Source organism: Periplaneta americana, chromosome 11 (genome assembly GCF_040183065.1).
Source record: "Periplaneta americana isolate PAMFEO1 chromosome 11, P.americana_PAMFEO1_priV1, whole genome shotgun sequence".
Taxonomy (NCBI): Eukaryota; Metazoa; Arthropoda; class Insecta; order Blattodea; family Blattidae; genus Periplaneta; species Periplaneta americana.
This window is the reverse complement of record NC_091127.1, coordinates 22033584-22052866: the sequence shown is the minus strand read 5'-3', so window position 1 is coordinate 22052866 and position 19283 is coordinate 22033584. Positions and strand designations below refer to the sequence as shown.

General features: G+C 37.8%; 1 protein-coding gene across 1 annotated transcript in view; it reads left to right on the top strand.

Moving 5' to 3' along the window:
- LOC138708875 (furin-like protease 1) overlaps positions 1-19283 on the top strand; it is a 224089-nt gene that overhangs the window by 36717 nt on the left and 168089 nt on the right. The window lies entirely within an intron of this gene.

Sequence of the window (19283 nt, the reverse complement as noted above, 5' to 3'; positions counted from 1 at the left end):
ACCTATGTTTCTTCAATAGTCTAATATAATTCAACATGGAATACAAACTAATCTTCAACTATGAAGGAAGGTGTATTTGCACAGTCTGGCAGCTAGGTAAACTAACTTTACTCAACTAAAAGATTATATGCTTTTATAGCTTCATCCTTGGAGATGGAACCAAAAATTGCACAACTATACTGTTTTCGCTATAAGAAAAATCCTAATGTAAACACAAGCACGTGGCTGTCATACCCGTGATTGGCTCACAGTCGAAACACTCACACGACGCAGGAAAATATAGTCCGTATTTGGAAACTATCATCTTGAATTATTTGAAAATAAAAAATTGAATTCTAGTTGTTAAATACAATGAAACATATAACTTAACTCATATGTAAAACGATATGTAAAAGAAAAGCTACTTTTATATTTTGTTATGTACTATGAACGCGGATGAATACAAACAGTAATACCGAGGTAGTCTGTTCTTGTAACAAGCTGGCGTCTCTTGAGCTTGTCGTTCACGTTAGCACGTGGTACTGTAGTATGGCTTCTGCATCCTCGGTGTGTGTTGTTATTAATCGTAAGAGTGGAAACCCTTCAAAAGCGGAGAAAAACAAATAGTCTTAAATGTATATAATAAGTTATGTGAGTTTTAATTAGAGTAATTATAAAATAAATATTCCGTAAACAAATGAATGCATAGTAGTGAGGTTAGGCCTACTTGACGAGTAACGGGAAATGTTTAACATGAAACAGAATGTAGAACAGTAGGCGGGAACATGTACTGAGAATCTATGGCGCCAAACAGCGACCAATGAAGCCTCACTTCAGTCACGTGCTATTGTTTATATTAGGATTTTTCTTACAGCGAAAAGATTTATAAAACAGCCGCTTGGTTTTGTTGACTTTATTTCTGCAGAGGAAAGAATAATTGGATAACCGAACTATTACTTTCTTTCGTTAGCTTTGTTCCAGATGATAAAGTCAGTAAGTGCACAGTAAAATAGAACCTGTTTTTATTACGTTTATACCTTAGAGCAAATAAGTTTACAAATAAAAGCCACTTGCTTTTGTTAGCTTTGTCCCTAAAGAAGGAACCATTAAGTGCAAAACTAAAGAACGACTTGCTTTTGTCTTTGTCGCCAAAAATGGAACCAGTAAATGCACAACTACAATTTCGCTTGATTTTGTTAGTTTTGCTATTCAATATGGAACCAGTAAATAAAAAACTAAAGTGTCTCATTCTTTTGTTAGCTTTGTCCAAGAAGATGAAACAAGAGCCACTTGTATTTGTTAGCTTTGAGCGTATTCCGAATCTCAGCGCTGAGCAATCTCATGGCATCACAGTGTTCCGAATTTCACCGATGGGGACATTGATGCTCCACCGGTGTCGCACCGGTGCCATCAGCTTGCAGAGGTGGTGGCAGTCTCCATCAGCCGCCATCAGTGAATCCGATTGGTTCTTGTATAGGGCGGGAATTAGCAGACGAATGACATCGTGTACTGTTGTCATGGCGGTGTGTTCTGCTTTAGTTCTGCTGTATTGTTTGTAATGAGCACAACGTAAAAACAATATGTTAATGGCTTATGAGCGAACATGTCAACGGACCAGTTATTACTACCGGTTCAAGAAATAAATTGTTTATGCTATCTTTTCTTTGAACGAGATGGCAGTACGGAAATTTCGCAAAATTTTGCTAGCGTAGCACAGACAACAACTTATACAGTCGCCATGACAGCCATCGATCCTTCCAGCAGTTTTGTTCCTATTTCGCTGCAGCGTGACGTCATTGTTGTCCACCGGTCCGGTGAGATTCGACATACTCTGTTTGCCTTCAAAGATAGAATCAGTAAATGCACAGCTAAAGAATCACTTACTTCCTGGCATTTTTCACACCATGGGATCAATATTTGTACCCCTGTGTCGTAGTAGTCTGCCGCCTGGGATCGGAACCAGTGTGTGACAGCCGTCTGCACCTCTCTGTTGATCCCCCGGTATGAAAAAGTCTCAATTAGGGAATATGTTGAAAATAGCGCAACAGTTGCTGTATCTGTTCCAATAATTTTTTTTCGTGAAATTGTGTTTTCTTCCTGTAAACGGCCCCAGGGAAAATCTCTTTGTGGAGGCCTCGTAATTGCGGTCGAGTGGCCAAAATTTGTATAAGCACTTGTTTTGACATTATCAACATGGTGGAAAAAAATTAACTTTTTTATCTGCGCCTATGAGAATGTTTGCTTGTGAGATATCACTGAACAACAAATGTTTACTTTTTGTCTTGCTCCGAAATAAAAATAGGTGAATATTAGTAATATATGTGTCCTAAATCTGAATTTAAAATCCAAATTGCCTCATCACGTACCATTTTCCGGTGATAATGAAGTGAATTTCTTATGACAAAACTTTTTTTATTTTTAATTTTTCACTGCTACTGATAAAATTACAACACATTAGGGATTCAAATTTCCTCATAATACTTGAAAAATGTGTACTGGATACAAAAATGATGCAACATAGTTTAAAACACAACAACAATAAAAATATTTCATGCGTATAATGAGAAAAATCTCGGAATTTGGACTTACATTTAAAATAACTTTCTGGACGACTTCCGTTTATAACTATACCTGGGACTGTATTTTACAAGGAACCAACATTAGTCTAAAAGCATGCTGGATGATGATCTTCCTTTATATCGCCTTTCCATTTCAGATATTTCTTGATGAAATCTTTCCCCATGCTCGTCGCATACCGCTCCAAAGTTAGGAAAGAAATCCAAATGATAATGTAAAAAGTGTATGTTGAGGGACATATTACACTCCATTTTGTCATATGTACTTAACATGGTTTCCACAATAAGTTCTATCTAGTTCTCTGCCCTAGAATTTCCAAGGAAATTTGAGCAAACAGCTTTGAAAGTGCTCCATGCCATTCTTTCTGTAACGGAAAGTTTTTCCTCAAACAAAGGGTCAGCCATAACCTTATGAATATGTGGACCGATGAAAATGCCCTCTTTTAATTTGCCTTCACTCAAACTGGTAAACGTTTTCTTTAAATACTGAAAACCACTCCCTTGTTTGTTCATTGCATAGATCTCACTTTGAACTCTTATGAAATTTACTTAATAGAAGGGACCAATATCTGTTTATTTATTAAAAGTACAAAAGAGCATGCCAACAACCATAACAAACCGGAAATAAATCACATACTCACAAAATCCATAAGCTTTTCTTTGGTTTATACCCCCAACCCGCGCCAGATGTTTCATGGGGGAGCGCTTATCGAAAAGTGAAATCATAGTATATCTTAAAAACCTTACGTGATACGAAGAAAAGAGATGCATTTTCGGATTCAGCGCACATCAAACCATAAAGGACATGTCGGAGCAAAATTCTTGTTGTTCAGTGTAATCAGTCTGGATTCGAGTCTCACTCGCTACCCTAAATTAAGTCCTTGGCCCATAGGAAATTATAAAAAAGAAATAGAAGAAGTAAAAGAAACAGAGGAAAAGAGAAAGGGCTAAATGAGAGAAAGGAAGAGAAAAGGTGAGATGAGATAAGAAAGTAATAGAGAAGTGGAAAAGTAAAGTAGAAAGAAGATCAGACTAAAATCGAAACTGAAAGAACGGCTCTGGGTGTTTTCGATTCACTTTGAAACTGGCAACTTTTTGTGATAACTTCGTGGCAGCTATTCTTTTTGTACGGCCTCGTCCGTGTTCAAGAACGAAGTCTAAGCTGTAGTGGCGCATAGTATTACACTTTCTTTTTTATTTCCATGGAGTTGGCGCGTCGAGTGAAGAAGTTACGTTGCTGCAGTGAGTGACCGCTACGCGCCGCTGGCCACAGTGAAATGACTTGTAGCACGCAACAAACAGATGCCAAGAGCGAAGTATCGATTTCTGGATCTTGACAGAAATACGCGTTGTCAGCATCCTTCAGCTGAAAACAGGAAGTTTTGACATGCCGGCTGCTTGTGTACAGACTCACACCCGCCCTCTATGGAAGAGGAGAAACCTCCAGTTCACTGCCTGGAATCGAACTCGAGTCTACTTAATATAAAGCCGTAAACGCTTCAACTTGAACCAAAGGCCAGAACTTTAACAAAGTTTACATTTATCACAATTTGGCCCGCTTGCAAAAATGCAAATCAAATCAGTCCCTGATCACCAATCAGTTCATGTCTCATTTCTTTGATTTTTCATTGCGTTGCACGAAAACGAATTTCCAATCAACTTGTCTCGATTTATTAATTGATTATTTAAGAAATAAATTCATTTTGCAGAAGCGCTATTTAGCAACCACGGCCAATTTGATGCGCTTTTAGAGGGAAGAAATGAATGCATCGAGTAGGCGCTGATATAAAAAAACAATTGAATGCTCTACAGTTTTGTTGTTTGCAATGAGCGTATTCCGAATCTCACTGGTGAGCAATCCGATGGCATCACAGTGTTCCGAATTCCACCGATGACGTCATTGATGCTCCACCGGTGTCGCACCAGTGCCTCAACTTGCAGAGGTGGTGGCAGTCTCCATCAGCCGCCATCAGTGAATCTGATTGGTTCTTGTATAGGGCGGGAATTAGCAGACGAATGACATCGTGCACTGTTGTGTCATGGCGGTGTGTTCTGCTGTATTGTTTGTAATGAGCACAGCGTAAAAACAATATGTTAATGACTTATGAGCGAACATGTCAACGGACCAGTTATTACTACCGGTTCAAGAAATAAATTGTTTATGCTCTCTTTTCTTTGAACGAGATGGCAGTACGGAAATTTCGCAAAATTTTGCTAGCGTAGCACAGACAACTTATACAGTCGCCATGACAGCCATCGACCCTTTCAGCAGTTTTGTTCCTAATTCGCTGCAGCGTGACGTCATTGTTGTCCACCGGTCCGGTGAGATTCGGAATACGCTCATCTGCATAGACTACAGAATGAAGTAAAACAAATGAACTGAACTAAAACTGTGAGGGGCCAAATTTTTCTGATAATAATAGGACCCTCTTGTTGAACATCGTAGAGGGCTTTATGAATGTAATAGAAAATAACACGGATGGTGTTTGATTGATGCAGATAAACAAAATATTTTTCGATGCCGGTCGGAAATAACGATATTATTCACCATGATATGACTTTGGACATGGCTTTTGGATATTAAATTTATCGAATATTTGTTCGTATTTTTTTTTTATAATTTTTTGTCAAAGAATATAAAGTCGCCTCACCAATTTTCTGGAGGCTGAGCGTATCTGACCATGGAGGCCGAACCCCAGACCTCAATAATACAAAACAAGGATACAATTATAGTAGTCACCAGATATGAGAAACTTACATCCATCAGCCAGGCTTTAGAATCAATATCAAGACAAGTAGGTCAGCCTTGTAAAAACGCGATGTTTGGCATACGTTCAAGCGAATATCTCTGCTAAAGAACCGACTCTGCCGTCCCCAGGGTCTTGCAACTTTGTGTCTGTTTACTGGATACAGTCTGCTATACTGCAGTTCAACGTGTGATTCTGGTGTAGGATCGACATTGCAATATGTGTTCCCTGTCTCTGTTTCTCTCAAAGGTCGCCTCTTAGTACCTGACAACTCTATAGAAACGTTTTGTCTCGCTAGTTAAATTTGAAGATAAATATTGATACATTGTTATACAGGGACATCACTTTATTTTTATTAACATATTTAACATTAACCTGGCTATACTCGGAAACACTCTTACCCCCCTTCCATTACAGGAGTTTGGAGTTGCTAGTGCAATATGTAAACAAATTATTTTACTAGCTATAGGAGGAGAGAAAAGTAGTGTAGGGGAGAGTCGGGTAGTATCGGACAGTGCGTTTCTTTCATCTACCACCATATGGTAGTACCTGAATGACAAGGTTACGTTTCTCTATGCGACATCACAGAAACGTAACCATGTCAATCAGATACTATCATCGTGTGGTAGATGAAAGAAACTCACTGTCCGATATTACCCGATGTCCGATACTACCCGACTCTCCCCTATCCATTTATGTTACATGGAAATATAGTATTACGCTTTTCAATTTGGTCATTACTTTACAGTATTTTATCAAAAAACAGTAGAATAGTAACAATTTTTTTTCACAAACTCAAGTCTTCAGGCGGTTATATACTTTATTTAATGTCTACTTTATTCAGCATATTGCTAACCTAATTTATTCCTGAGAATTTTGTGAGCACTTCCGTAAGAAACCTCAATTTCTACAGCTAACTTCTTGACCGGCTTATTAGGACCTCGCTGCATCCTTTCTCTAGCATCTTCTACAGCATCTTCTGTCACCTTTGTTGGCCATCTTACACTTTTCTTCCTTTCTGTACACTCTGTTGCTCTAAATTTATCTATCAGATTAATGACATTTCTACGAAAATATTCCGTAATGATATAATCAGGAAAGCGTGAAAAAAAAAAAAAAAAACAAGAAAAACTGTTGTTCACATTCGGTTATATTGTAATTCCAGTTTCTATCATCGTCCTTCATACTTACAAACAGTAAAACAAAACTCTTGTTTAAATAATGCTGTTAAGTACCGTACCATATTATAGGGTACCGTACTTTCGGTAACTCTAATCTCCACTTCTGCTCAGTCCACACAGATAAATTCAGTTACGCTACACACCATACTGTGTGAAAATAAACTTCAATGATATAAGCTTTTTCTTCTATAGAAAATGCAACATATTTCTGAAACACAGTGTACTCTGTACTGTTTACTTCACTGCTAGCAACAGCGGCCGTAAGTTTATGTGACTGGCGTTAGCAAGGACATTTGTGAAAGGGGTGGGAGTCAAGTGCATTTAGAAACGCAGGTACAATAAAAATTGAAGTAAAAATAAAATGATGTCCCTGTGTAAAAAGTGAATCTGATGCAACCTTAATACAAATAAATAAATAAATTGACCACCTTTGTGGTGTAGGGGTCAGCATACTGGTTTCTTACTCAGAGGGCCCGGGTTCGATTCCCGGTCGGGTTGAATTTCCTGGTTGAGGTTTTCAGGGTTTTCCTCAACCGTAAGGCAAATGCGAGGAAATTCGGGCCACAATATCCCTGAATATCACCGGCCTCATTCATCACCGAAATCATATTCATAACAAATCAGTAATACATATACAGTCGCCATCTAGTCCACAACAATAGAACCAGTCTCAACAATAATACATAGGCCTTCGGATTTCACACAGAAGAGTAACTCGCAATATGACCAAAGATGTTAAAGCGAGTATAAATAACAGCCAAAAATAAATATAAATAAATAAATAAAGAGAGAGAAAAAAATAAATAAAGGAAGAAATGTATAATGAATGAATGAATAAATAAATGAGTAAGTAAGTAAATAAATAAATAAGTGAATAAGTAACTAAACAAGTAAATAAGTAAAGAAGAAAGTAAGTAATTATGTAAGTAAGCAAATAAATACATTTACCTTAACTCTCCAGCAATATCCTTTAAATTTGCGCCGTTTTCAAGGTGTTGAATAATATTTACTTCATCAGAAATACTCACAAGCAAACATTCTGATGGGGACAGATAAAAATGTTAAATTTTCTTCTTCCACCATGTTAACAATATCAAAAGAAGTGTTTATACAAATTTTGGCCACTCGACCGCAATTACAAGGCCGTCCAAAAAGTGATTTTCCCTGGGACCGTTTACAGAAAAAACACAATTGCATGAAAAGATTTATTGAAAAAGATACAGCAATTGTTGCGCTATTTGTCAACATATCCCCCACTGGAATTGAGAAATTTGTCATAGTATGGGATCAATTTTTGTATCCTTCTGTCGTAGAAGTCAGCCGCCTGGGAATGGAACCAGCGTTTGACAGCCGTCTGCACCTCTCTGTCGATGCCATGGTATGATAAATGTCTCAATTCCTGTGGGGAATATTTTGAAAAAAAAAAAAAAAGCTCAATTGCTGTGTCTGTTCCAATAAATTTTCCCAATGAAATTGTGTTTTCTTTCTGTTAACGGCACCTGGCGAACTTATTTTTTTACGCCCGTCGTAATTGCGGTCGAGTGGCCAAAATTTGAATAAGCACTTCTTTTGATATTACAGTATTAACATGGTGGAAGGAAAAATGTACCTTTTTTTATCTGCCTCCATTAGAATGTTTGCTTGTCAGACGTGAACGTGTTTGTGACATGGTGCCTCATCGTTATGCGGGGGCTTGGATTCTCGTCACAACAGACCACGTTGTACTGTTTGCTGCTTTCTTTAGACTCAAACGCTTTCTACTAAGTCGGCGAAGCGGTGTATTACGGAAATGTTTAAGCTTACTTTCATGTAAGTGGAGCATCTGATACTGATAAATTTTCTTTTGTCCCCTCTAATTGATGTGCAGAGTTATTTTAGCGCCGTAAATCTAGGGCGAAGAGATTCCAGATTTACTTACGTATCAAAGATGATAATGGGAAGGATTTAACAGTCTTCAAAGTTTAACGCTCTCTGCCGGGTTTCTGCATAACAAATTATGCATTTAAGAAAACACGAACGACGATGTTAACGTCACTGCAATACTTTCAGAAACAAAATCTACTAGAAGCAGATTCTTCGTGTGTAACTCAAGAACTAGTGAACTGATGGCTTTGTGAAATATACTCTTAGTTCTAAGTCCCATATTCGCCTTCTAGTCACGGCAGTTCCCTGGGGAATACAGTTATTTACGCGTGCCAGCCATTTTGTTTTACGATCGCCCATTTTGTGTCGAGGTTAATGGGTCTCTTAGCAGATGTTATGTGTCTGTATAACCTCTGTCTGGAGAACCAGAAAACGATGGAAAGGGCTATGGAGCACTTAATTCCCCCATAAACCAACTATTCTACGGTTTATTAGTTCACTCGCGGCTATCTTGAGCTCTACGCCACTGATAATAATCCGCACGTGCTTGAAGGAATTTATCCAGTCAAGGCTGAGGTGAGGAAATTAATATTAAAGACCCGTCCAGCTAGAATTCATTAATACGGAGATAAACTAATGTTTTCTGAGAACACCTTCAGAATAACAGATGCCGAACTCTTTAGTTACGGTAGTTTAGTAGTTACTAGTAGAATGCAGAAAAAATAACGAAGTAGCGGAAGAGAAGAGAAGAGAAGAGAAGAGAAGAGAAGAGAAGAGAAGAGAAGAGAAGAGAAGAGAAGAGAAGAGAAGAGAAGAGAAGAGAAGAGAAGAGAAGATGTGGAGGCAAAGAGAAGAGAAGAGAAGAGAAGAGGAGTGGAATGGAGGGGTTAGGGGAGGGGGAGGGGGAGGGGAGAGGAGAGAGAGGAGAGAAGAGGTGAAGGCGAGGGGAAGGTAGAGCAGAGAACATGTGGGGGGGAAGGAGAGAGGAAAGTGGAAGAGAAGATGTGGAGGGGAGGGGATGGGAGGAGAGGAGAGGAGAGGAGAGGAGAGGAGAGGAGAGGAGAGGAGAGGAGAGGAGAGGAGAGGAGAGGAGAGGAGAGGAGAAGACGGTAGAAAAGAGAAGAGAAGAGGAGACGGTAGAAAAGAGAAGAGACGAGATGAAGGGGAGAAGAAGGTAGAGAAGAGACGAGGTGGAGGGGAGGAGAGGGGAAAGTAGAAGAGAAGATGTGGAGGCAAGGAGAGGGGAAGATAGAGAAGATTGTAGGGGAGGAGAGGGGACGGTAGAAAAGAGAAGAGAAGAGTTTGAGGGGAGGGTAGAGAAGAGAAGAGAAGAGGTGGTGGGGAGGAGAGGGGAAAGTAGAAGAGAAGATGCGGAGGCAAGGGGAAGAGGAGTGGAGAGGAGAGGAGAGGAGAGGAGAGGAGAGGAGAGGAGAGTAAGCGGGAAAGAATTAGGAAAAGAAAAGGAAGAAGAGAAGTGATATTATAGAAGAGAGACCAGAGAGAAGAGAAACAAAAGCGATAAGAGAATGGAGAAAAAGAGAGACCACAAAGAAAACAGAGGCGGAAGTATGAAGGACTGGAGAGAAAAGGGAGATTAGACCACTAGAGAAAACTAATTGATTAGACAGAAGAGACTAAAACGAAAAGAGAGTGGGCCTTATAGAACATAGAGAGTTTGAGAGCAGAGAGAAGAAAGATTGAAGAGAAGAGAGACCAGAGATAAAAGAGGAGAAAGATAAAAGAGGAATGAGAGAAATGAAAGAACAGAAATGAAAAGAGAGAAAGAAAACGAGAAAGGATAGAAGAGAGGATAGGGAGAAAACAGAAGAGAGAAGAGAAACGAGGTAGAAAAAGAGACAGACAAGAGAGAGAAGGGTAGAAACATCAAGAGAAGAGGAGATGAGGGAAGTATAAGTGAGATTTTTTACTTTTACCGGTCATCTAAATGACACTTGCATCAACTGTGGTCATGCTGATATTTACCTTCAACAGAATTGACGAAAACGTCTAGCATTTTGGCTGAATGAGTTTTTTAAGCTTTGATGTATTTCCATGTGTAATATATTATCAACAGTAATCTCACTAGAGGTTTTTATTTATCTAGAGAAAATCAAAACTCGACTGAAATTTAATTGACTATTACACGATTAGAAGAAGGTATATAAATATTAGAAGTAACGAAGTACTCCAATGCAATAAAATATTAATTGACTTACGAAAATATAACTGTCTTCAAATTTGTACCATCTCAACATTATAAATATTACGCTAGTAGATGAGAGTAGTGTGTTATGAATAGCTGTTTTCTTATCAGTTGTGCCAACTATGGAATCTTCATTGAACTCTGTGGACGGTTACTGGTCAAGAAGTCTTTGTTGATTCAGTTTCATTTTTATTAAAACAGTTGCATTCCACTTCAATTATCCCGATCCCAGTAATCAACGTCACTTGACAGATGATTTTCAATAAATCTTAGTATTAAACAATCTCTGATACGTGAATATTCATAATATCATATAGCAGAAGCTATAACATAACCTAAATAATATAAACGAGTGTTAGAAAAGTTTTAATTAGGGATGATGAAATAAACAAGAAACATTTTAATTAACGACGATGAAATAAAAAATAAACACGAATAATTTTAAAATAAACAATTATTGAAAGTAGGTACAATTTTCAAATTTGAATGTTTTAGTGGTTGGTGGTTCAGTTGATGTTATATTGGACGTGTGCGTAAAAGAAGTGAACTCGGTGATGTACATGGTGTATCCCTCAACTTATTCAGGATTTCTGAATGGTGCTCTTCATTTATTTGTAAGTAAGGTTTCAGGGAAGATGCATAGCTATGACCAGTGATCTTTATTAATTCTTGTACTTAGATGCCAATGTGAGTCATATTTGAAAGTGCTGTGCATCAACTGGAGTGGTTTGTAATTTTCTGTTTTTTGACGTCCAGATCAGTGCAGTTTGAAATGTTGGCAAACAAAGAAACAAATGCTAGGGTAGTGATAAAAATAAACAAATGCTAGGGACGCGATAAAATTAAACAAATGCTAGGGACGTGATAAAATTGTGCGATAAGCAGCCATGATTGGTTGAAAGACGTCCTTTCGTCGTACCGTTTTATTGGTCAAAAGTAGTGTGACGTAGTAAAAGTGTAATAGTCACTGAAAATGTTAAATATATATTTTACTGCACATTGGAGTCAGCTTCCGGTACAGTTGTCGACTACATTGGGTTAAGTCGAATTGGATTTTGACTATCTTATTTTCCCTCGACAAGGAGATGGAAACACTGAATATTCTCCTATGTGAAGTGAATAAAACTTCGCCACAATATGGCTGCAGTTACCTCATCTGACTGCCCCTCGTCCCTTGAGGGTTGCTGTGTTCCTTTCTTCCTGTATTTGCTCCGGCGCTAAAGTGAAACAGAGTGCTTCGCTGCACAGCGTTCTTTTTTTTTTTTTTTTTTTTTTTTTCGTCTGTGCTCTCCATTCGTATTTTCACACCGTCGGAATTGAGACAAATGTACGAGGAATGCAAAACGTTATAAATTAATGTAAATTAACATATGCAAGTTGTAACCGCTTTAAATCTGGATAACCGAAGTAGAGTGTGGGGAATGTGTGAGCACCCTAAAGGTACGGTCACACGTCGCTACTTTTGCAGCGATGCAGTACAAAAAACTGCGCAACTCTCGTACTGCGACGTGTGAACAACGGTGCAACCCGAAAAGTAGCGGCTGCCGAAATTGCTGCCCGCTACTTTTCCATGCTGCGCGCAGCTTAAAAGTAGCGACGTGTGAACTGGGTTCTCAGGGTTGCAGCCGCAGCATTTTTGATATCAGTTTTGTTGAAACTTTTGCTGCGGTTGCAACCAGTGTTACCACCCAAATGTACCAATGATACTTTTATTGTTTGGATATATTTTAATGTTAAATGTGATGAAAATAAATTATTTGTAACAGTTATTAAATGCACAGCACAGTCTGAGCATAATTGCTGACGATATAATTCATTTTTTTAATTTTCCGTAGCGTAGTTCCAAACAGGAGGGTTGCCAACTATGATTACGTGAATATACTGTTGGTTATCATTTAAGTAGGGTAAACTAGATAGTTATTGACCAGTATACGGTGATTGACCGGTTCCTTTTTTCAAGTGTATTGTGAATAAACCACGATCGTGATTTCACTTTTTGCTGCATATACCTCTAGTAGCAACCCTTATTTGTGGTTAGTTGTCGCTGTTCATCCCACTGAGTTAGTGTCTGTCGTCTGAGAGGACTGAAATCGATTGGAAATGCAACTGAACGTAAAGAAGTGTAAGTAACTTGAGAAATTGCTAAGAATAATGCACGCAATAATTTATTTATTCTGCAAAGGATATATAAATTCTGGTGCTCGTTTTTACACTCACAGTGTGAGAAAAGGTATAAGGTTTCGGTCCACAGAATATTATTTTGTTAAAGTTTTTATATGACATAAAAATGCCCCGTGGTCAATCACTATAAAGTGTATGTCCGCAAACTACAGTGATTGGTCGTTCATAAATTATTTGTTAGAATAATGACCAATTTGTTCCAATTCTATATATGTTATCGGTTAAATGATGGGGATTTTTACAGGACTGATACTATATTATAATGCCTAAGCCAGGTAAAGTGCATTATACAGGGGAAGCTTTACGAAACGCTACAGAACCTGTCCGCAGTGGATTTGATTTAAATGAAGCTGCCAAGAAGTTTGGTGTCCTAAAAGCAACCTTAGCGTCCAGAAACAAATATCCCGTTGAAGGAAAAGTGTTCTTTGGTCCTCGTCCAGTGCTGGGTGAAGCCATTTGTAATAACATCAGAGAAATGACACACACTTGCTTCTGATAAGGCACAAAAGAGAAAAATGGAAGAAGAGGCAAGAGAAGAAAGGAAGCGAATAAGAAATGAAAGAAAAGGCAGCGAGAAGAGTTCTTTTCTTATTTTTTTAACTTGGTTATTTAACGATACTGTATCAACTATGAGGTTATTTAGCGTCGATGGGATTGATGATAGCGAGATGGTATTTGGCGAGATGAGGCCGAGGATTCGTCATAGATTACCTGAAATTTGCCTTTCGGTTGGGCAAAACCTCGGAAAAACCCAACCAGGTAATCAGCCCAAGCGGGAATTGAACCCGCGCCCGAACGAAACTTCGGATCGGCAGGCAAACACCTTTACCGACAGAGCTACGCCGGTGGCGAATAGTTCTTAATGAGAAAGATCAGAAGAAGAGAAACGAAACAGACAAGAAAAAAGTGAAAATTGTGAAAATGTGTTGTTCAATCACTAATAAATGAGTATTCAATAACAGTGCATAGACGGTCAATCACTAATAAGCGTGTGGTCAATAACTGTGCAGTAGACGGTCAATCACTAATAAGCGTGTGGTCAATAACAGTGCAGTAGACGGTCAATCACTAATAAGCGTGTGGTCAATAACAGTGCATAGACGGTCAATCACTAATAAGCGTGTGGTCAATAACTGTGCAGTAGACGGTCAATCACTAATAAGCGTGTGGTCAATAACAGTGCATAGACGGTCAATCACTAATAAGCGTGTGGTCAATAACAGTGCAGTAGACGGTCAATCACTAATAAGCGTGTGGTCAATAACAGTGCATAGACGGTCAATCACTAATAAGCGTGTGGTCAATAACTGTGCAGTAGACGGTCAATCACTAATAAGCGTGTGGTCAATAACAGTGCATAGACGGTCAATCACTAATAAGCGTGTGGTCAATAACTGTGCAGTAGACGGTCAATCACTAATAAGCGTGTGGTCAATAACAGTGCATAGACGGTCAATCACTAATAAGCGTGTGGTCAATAACAGTGCAGTAGACGGTCAATCACTAATAAGCGTGTGGTCAATAACAGTGCATAGACGGTCAATCACTAATAAGCGTGTGGTCAATAACTGTGCAGTAGACGGTCAATCACTAATAAGCGTGTGGTCAATAACAGTGCATAGACGGTCAATCACTAATAAGCGTGTGGTCAATAACTGTGCAGTAGACGGTCAATAACTGTAAAAGTGGACTTGTTGTGTTTATTTAATTTATATTTGCATTAAAATTTTCTTTTTTCTTTTGTTTATTGATTTTGATTTGTTTCTGAATCTTCACTTGACCCAATGCCTTTAAAATTCTCTCAATAAGTTACCACCGTTTTCCGCTATTTCATTGTTTTATTATTCATTAGCTTAAGTGGTCAATCACTATACAGTTTACCCTATATAGGCGTTTTTAAAAACTTTATAGTAAAAATAATGTCAATTTCTGAATACTAGATACGACAGAAAAGCAAATAATAGATAAGTAAGCTTTCGCATGAGTTTCTTAATAATGCGAACATAACCACAAAATGTATATTGAGAAGTCAACACGGAGATGGGAACCTGCAGCATGACTGCGGCTGCAAAAGTAGCGCCTTGTGTGTGAACAGACTCGCAACCTCCAGTTGCAACTTTTGCTGCACTCGGGTTGCGCAGCACGAAAAGTAGCGTGCAGCGCGCTACTTTTGGCTTACGTGTGAACACGACACGCAACTTTTGCAGCTGCAGTACAAAAGTTGCGCTGCAATAGTAGCGATGTGTGGCCGTACTACCTTAATTCTGCATAGTTAGAACTGTTTGCAATTTGGTGTCACGAAGTCTCTTCCAGCTTCAAGAATGTTGTGATGCTGCCTCAGGAATGAAATAGAGCTGAGTATTTTTACAATTAGTGTGGAACACGTAGAAGAATATTTCGACCGAATAATGCAGCAGAAAATTCTGAACGATATTTGTATTAACCATTTACAGTTCCTACAGTCAAGACTCAGATGACACCAAACAAAAATGCTACGTGACAACTTTTATGACAACGAGCTTAATATTTAAAATTATAAAGCAGATTGTTGGTATCGTGAAGATATGACAATATTATATTTATAAGTGTGGATTATGTCGATCATTATTCATATTGCACCAATAGCATTAAAGCACGGTTATTAGCAGATTAAGGACCGAAATAAATTACTTTTATGCTCGACCATGCCGAAATGTAGTAATTATACACCTGGTAGCAGACCTTTAATGCATGTCATTAAAGTACACCTACTCATTAAAGGTCAGGTCTTTCAGCCAATCACGACTCAGGTTACAACTGTTCAGCCAATGACAGGTCAGCTTTCTACCGTTATAAAACCGCAAGTATCGATTATTCTCGGATATGCAATCGAAAGAGAATTAGCGAAAAGTCACGGAGGCTGGAAATCCAATACCGTCGCAGAAGGTTATGTTCTGTTACTATAATAATTAGCGTTAATTGAAAATAATATTCAAATAAATTCAATTTGTCATCTCGTTTATCAATGTCTAATTTTATTTCAATGTTATCTCTGTAGGTTCTTATGGCCTAGCAAGGTCAATGTGGACATCTGTTCGTAGGAAAAAATCAATACTTTCGCGTCTGCGCACATCTCACAACATACGGGACATTGGTCAAGGTCAGATACAAAGAAAATTAATAATAACAAGTTAGAAATATGGTCGAGCATAAAAAGTCGTATGAAACTCGCCTATAATGGTAATTAAGAAGCTCGTATGAAAATTATGAAACGAGCGCAAGCGAGCGTTTCATAAATAACCATACTCGCTTCTTAATTACCTTCATTATAGGCTCGTTGCATAATGTACTATTATTTACTATTGTTAGTAAAGTTAGTCATTGTTTCAAATATTTAAATTTCTTATACATTACATTACAATTAATTAGAAAATTGCCAATAAACAAGAAATATTGCTTTAAAATGACAAAAAATGGCATTTATTAGTAAGGAACACCTTAAAAGGACAAAATAGGTAAAATAAAAATTGGCCCTATCACTTTGATTTACTCCAAATCACATTTATATCTATGCAAATAATGATTTAATTCCACCCAGTAAAAAAGGCATTTTGCCAAACATCCGGGCTCTAGTTATCAACAATATTATTAATGCAAATCAAGCTTTCAGGAATAACTCCCTGTAAAGTTAATTTGAATAAATTCGGGGGAAAAATTGTTCCGGGGCCGGGTACCGAACGTACCAACGCTCTCCCAACTGAGCTACCCGGGAACTCTACCCGGCACCCGGCTCCGGAACAATTTTTCCCTCGAAATTATTCAAATTAACTTTACAGGGAGTTATTCCTGAAAGCTTGATTTGCATAATACATGTCACTGTACGTAACAGAAAACCACAATTTTAATCACACAGAGTTAGTGTGCACTCAATGTTGGTTGCTTGATGGTTGTCAGCCCACTTTGAGGTCTGTGGATATAGAGGGAAAAATTGGACCGGTGTCGGGTAGAGTTCCCGAGTAGCTCAGTTGGGAGAGCGTTGGTACGTTTAACCAAAGGTCCCGGGTTCGATACCCAGCCCCGGAACAATTTTTCCCTCGAAATTATTCAAATTAACTTTACAGGGAGTTATTCCTGAAAGCTTGATTTGCACTGTACGTAACAGAAAACCACAATTTAAGTCACACAGACTTAGTGTGCACTCAATGTTGGTTGCTTGACGGTTGTCAGTCCACTTTGAGGTCTGTGGATATAGAGGGAAAAATTGGATCAGTGTCGGGTAGAGTTCCGGGTAGCTCAGTTGGGAGAGCGTTGGTACATTTAACCAAAGGTCCCGGGTTCGATACCCGGCCACGGAACAATTTTTCCCTCGAAATTATTCAATATTATTAATAATATATTTCCATTATTATATAATATAGTAGTACAATTTATTTATGATTGGAAAGTTGAAATAAAATGGTTGCATATTTGTCAGTGCACGTTTGTGCAATACTTTGGCCGGCGGGAAAAGACACATAAGTAAAAAAAAATCGATTTTTCTGTTGTACCTAATCACATAAGTCATGTATTTTTTCTAATTTTTGAAGTAATAAAATTTCTTGTATGTTGAATAGAAAAGGGTCTTACTTTGACCAACATACATGAATTTCATTATTGTACTTATATTCAGTTAAGAGTAAATTTAAAGAAAAACTGCGGAAAAATTCATTATTTTTTTACTATCGTTTCATCAAAACATTGCAAGAACACAGGCCGCTACTGCTAGTCTCTAGAGGCCGTATTCAAAGACACTCTTAGCGCGGGGTTCCGCGCTTCAGCGAACTAACGTTTTTCGTATTCATAAACCAGTGTCAGTGTTATGATATGATATGAATCCTATACAAGTAACCAGTCGATAGCCGGGGCCAGAGTCCCTGGATATACCAGAGTAGCGCAATCACCGAGTCGGCCGCCATTGTTAGTCCTTTTCAACACGCTAGGGATAGGAATATTTAAAGTAAAACTCAAATATTTTTAATTTGAAGGGCAAAAACTTCTAAAGGATCTTCTTACATTTTAGAACATTATTGTCAGTTAACATAATAACGTATAAAAACTTTATTTAATAATTATTACAGCATAAATATACATTTAAGTGTTCAATACACTCCTTCATAAACGTCAAAGTTATAGGTATTACAGCAGCATGAACTTAATAAATTACAAATAACAAATGAAAACAACAATGTTGCAAATAAAATAACAATAAATCTAAACATTTCCAACTGCATTCCTCGTGCAAACTCTCCGACTTCCGCATATAAGGGCACACTATACTGAAATTTCTCGAAATTCATTAGTTTTAAGAGTTCACAACAGCTACATACTGTATTCCACTAATCAGACTTCAGATGCTTAAAAACAATTGTCCTTCCTCTGACACATATCGTCATGCGAGATGTCCTGCCTGATTATATATATGCCATATCTGCCAGAAGAGGTATTTTTTAATATTAATTTTTTTACGCTCGAGTTGAATTTTTTCTGTTTTTACACTTCTAGTGCATTAAATATTTTTAATTATTTTTTTAGTAAAATAAAGAGGAAAATTGTATAGTAAGATTCTTTTCTGAAGGGCTGACACGTATGTAGACAAAAATTCTGGCCAAAATAGTAGCAATTTTTGAAAACCTAAATTTACACAATTTAAAATTACATATTAAAAGTACAAAATTTCATAGATCTACCTAGAATAGTTTAGAAAATTGAAATTTCACATCAGTCTAACCTTAATAGGGTTTATAGTTTCTACGGTCTTTGTATTTTCCAATCGAGCCAAACAATACAATCTTGTCTCAAGAATGAATTCAGAACTTCACCAATATATTATGTCATTCTTGCAAATACCAAATAGGATTAAATTCATAAATGCTTGATTTGAAAGGGAGAAGATAGTAAAAATTTGACACTGATCCTAATTAGTACGTGATTTTCATTTGTTTTATGTAGAAATATCATTGCTGAATATCATTAGTAGATCTTTAATCTCCTGTGATATTCCAACTCTTCTTGAACCATCTGGTATTAGCCGGTCGGATGGTAAACGACCTGACGGCTTGACATTAATTCCTTGGTCCAAAGGTAAATCACTCATCTGGGATTTTACATGTGCAGATACATTAGCCCTTTCCCATTTAAAATCTTCTGTCAATTGTGCCGGATCTGCTGCTGAATCCGCTTACCATGCTAAACGACGCAAATATGAACATTTAACATCAAATTCCATCTTCGTCGCTTTTGCAGTTGAGACCTTTGGTACGTGATGTAGAGACGCTAAAGATCTACTGACTCAAATTGGTACACGCCTACTGTCCCGTACCGGCGATCCTAGATGTATCAATTTCCTTTGTCAACGCATTGGAATAGCAGTTCAGCGAGGAAATGCTGCCTCCATCCTGGGAGGAGGAAGAGATCTTTCTCATTTAATGTGTAGCCTACCTGCTTGAGCACGGGTAGAAAGTTCTTTTTTGAAATTAAAAAAAAAAATTGCTGAAACAACTTAAATTCTAGATTAGTTTTATAAAAATATTTTGGG